Source organism: Cryptomeria japonica, chromosome 10, assembly GCF_030272615.1.
Source record: "Cryptomeria japonica chromosome 10, Sugi_1.0, whole genome shotgun sequence".
In the NCBI taxonomy this organism is placed as follows: Eukaryota; Viridiplantae; Streptophyta; class Pinopsida; order Cupressales; family Cupressaceae; genus Cryptomeria; species Cryptomeria japonica.
Window position 1 is genome coordinate 91,441,504 of NC_081414.1, and position 3,580 is coordinate 91,445,083.

A 3,580-nucleotide genomic window follows, 5' to 3' on the forward strand; every position below is an offset into this window, starting at 1 on the left:
CTAGAATGAGGGTTTTATTGAGGCAATCCCCTTAAACAACTAACCAAAAATATTTTCCCCTTATTTTCTTTCAATGTAGATTTATATAAAAGATTAACAACAATTTTTTTAGTGACATCTTTTCCTCTTTCCTTGTGTTTATTTTATTTTTTGTTACTTTGGTATTTCACCATTAACTCCTTTGTTATTTTGGTGTCTTAAATATTTTTGGTACAATGTGAGTTGGTTAATTTCATTTTGTATGTATAAGGGCCAACTATGGGTCTTTTCATGCTTTTTGTCATGTGTCTAGGCAAGATAATAACAAGAGACAAGGATATTTGTGTGTGCACTAGTGTCTAAGGTAGAGGTTCCTAGAAGTCTATAGAAGGTTCCTTGAGATTGACATTTTCCAATTTTGTAGGAATTAGGCTACAATTCTATTAATGTAGAGATATATTTTCACTAATTTGTTATGATAGAGTATTCCACACTGAAAACTTGTAATTTGTTGTTCAATGATATAATTTTATTTGTAGTGAGAAAGTATAATTTGATTGTTTAAGAATAGATAATTCATTCTAGTGATGTATGTAAAATATACTCTCAAGTGACATGAATAACTTACATTCCTTTGTAAGAATTAATTTTTATTTGCTACATTTTGTTGAACTTGATGTTCCTATACAAAAATCTTTGTGTACTTCAAAAACATAATATTTACTACATTTTTTTTCTAAAAGCCATTTTCTCTTATCATTTCAATTGAAGTTTAGATTATGTTTTATAAACTCTTTTATGAGTTTTACTACATAATTTCTCCATTCACCTATCATAGTCACAAGAAGCCTTCACAGATATAGCATGACACATTCATGACCTTTTACAACATTACTATGCATTGGTCCTAATTTTTATAAAGAATAATTTGCACCTGGGATTCCTAAACCCCTCCTCCTATAAGTCTAGATCCCACTTCCCCATCACGCACTTCTCCTCCTATTGATGGGGCCTTTGATCATGAGACAACTCTGTAAGTACCTTTTTCACAAATATAAAGTCAAGATCAACATCTATATTAGTTTCAAGGCAGTCCAATTTAGGACAACCTCATTGTTCAAAGTAGTTCTTGTCCTTGATACTATTTGTACAATTTCAATACAGTTCTTGTCCTTGATACTATTTGTACAATTTCAATACATAAAAATGCATATCTATAATTTCTAAAAGGATTGGTGCACATTATACAAAATAATGTCTAATCATACACTTTTATCCTTACAAACATAGTTGATGCAGGAGAACTGGTCTAGTTCTTACCGAATGAGCAATTTTAGGTAGAATTGCTTGAGAGCTTGGCATTTCATCATATTTGAGTGTTTAGCATTGTGGTTTGGGTTTATTCCCTTGTATTCATGGTCGTTATCATGTTTGAGTTTCATAGCTTTTGGCTTTGTTACTGGTAGTAAGCGAATTCTGGTATTGTCTCGGTTGGTGTGTTCTTACAGGTTAGCTTGAGCGAAAATGATTTCAGGTTACAGATGATCTCCGTGACTTGCGGATCATTGGAGATGTTTTTTTGGGCCTTGGTTGGTATTCTCAGAGGGTGGTGCATTGATTTGTGTTTTGGAGTGGTTGAGCCAACATGTTACTGTTATGCGTTTCCTGAACCGGTTGGTCTTTGGGATGACTTGATTAAGTTGTAATTATTTGTGGGTGGTATATAAATGGAGGTTTGTGAATCATTTGAAAGATAATTAAGGAAGTCACATCAAAGGAGTCTGATCATAGAGGGAACATCATAGAAGTTAGATCAATGAAGCTTACAGATTGAAGACAAAGCATTGATATTGGGCGAAGATGTAGAACTGACTGAACTCTAATCCAGTAGGACTGAGGCTGGAAGGCTGAGGTCCAGATTGGGATTGAACTAACAGACTGATTACCGAAAGCCGATTTGGTATGAGGATGATCTGCGGACCTTGTAATTACATTGTAAGCATTGTTTGTATCCTAGACTTCGATCCAACATGTGGCATGTATCATTCTTCAGATTGTAAAAGATCTGTTCACATTGTTTACTGGTTATGTGTTATGTGTTGTTACCGGTTGTTCTATCTGTTGTTTATAGCATCTTGTTTACCGGTTACCGGTATGCTTTACATGGTTTATGTGTTAAGCTACAAGGTTGGGTTGTCCTTCATTCGATCTCCCTGCCTTGACTATGTCAAGTGGTATCAGAGCTGGTTCATGAACCTATTGTTGGATAGAGTGTTGTTCAGATCACTGAATGTGAGGCAGAGCAAGGTAGACCACTGATCCTAAAACTTGAGCTTGAGGAAGTTAGTGGATGGAGACTTGAACAGATCATCGATTGATGCAGGTTGTAGTTTGTAGTGGTAGATCGTCGTAGAGAGGCAACCGGAAGCTGTGGTTAGATTGCTGAATCCCTTGAGGTAGTTGCAAGTACCTATTGACCAATCGCCAAATCAGATCAAGTGATGGGACTCACTTTTCAATTAACCCCAAGAGTCTAATGTAGGAGCACCGGTCTAGTTCTTATTGGTTAAGCAGTTTTCAGTAGAATTGCTTGAGAGCTTGGCATTTTGTCATATTTGAGTGTTTAGCATTGTGGTTTTGGGTTTGTTCCCTTACATTCATGGTCGTTATCATGTTTGATTTTCATAGCTTTTGGCTTTGTTACTGGTAGTAAGCAAATTCTAGTATTATCATGGTTGGTGTGTTCTTACCGGTTAGCTTGAGCAAAGATGATTTCGGGTTGTAAATGATCTCCGTGACTTGCAAATCATTGGAGATGTTATTTTGGGCCTTGGCCGGTATTGCCAGAGGGTGGTGCATTGTTTTGTGTTTTCGAGTGGTTGAGCCGACATGTTACCATTACACGTTTCTTGAACCAGTTGGTCTTTGGGCCGACTTTATTAAGTTGTAATTATTTGTGGGTGGTATATATATGGAGGTTTGCGAATCATTTGAAAGATAATTAAGGAAGTCACATCAGAGGAGTCTGATCATAGAGGGCACATCATAGAAGCCAGATCAACGAAGCTAGAAGATTGAAGACAAAGCATTGATATTGGGTGAAGATATAGAACTGGCTGGACTCTGATCTAGTAGGAGCAAGGCCAGAAGGCCGAGGTCTGGATTGGGGTTGAACCGATGGACTGATTACTGACAACCGATTTTGTATGAGGATGATCTGCGGACCCTGTAATTGTATTGTAAGCATTGTTTGTATAGTGGACTTCGATCTAGCTTATGGCATGTATCATTCTTCAGATTGTAATAAGATCCATTCACATTGTTTACTAGTTATGTGTTATGTGTTGTTACCAGTTGTTCTATCTCCCATTTCTAGCATCTTGTTTACCGGTTATCGGTATGCTTTGTGTGGTTTATGTTTTAAGCTCCAAGGTTGGGTTTCCTTCATTGGACCTCCCTTCCTTGACTGCGTCAATAGTATATATTCTAATTCAAACAATATTGGCAACCAAATTTATATATCAATGCCAATCCCTACCATACACATGGTGACTACCACATCCATGGCCATTGTAGCTACTTCTTCTAGTGGTTTTTCTTC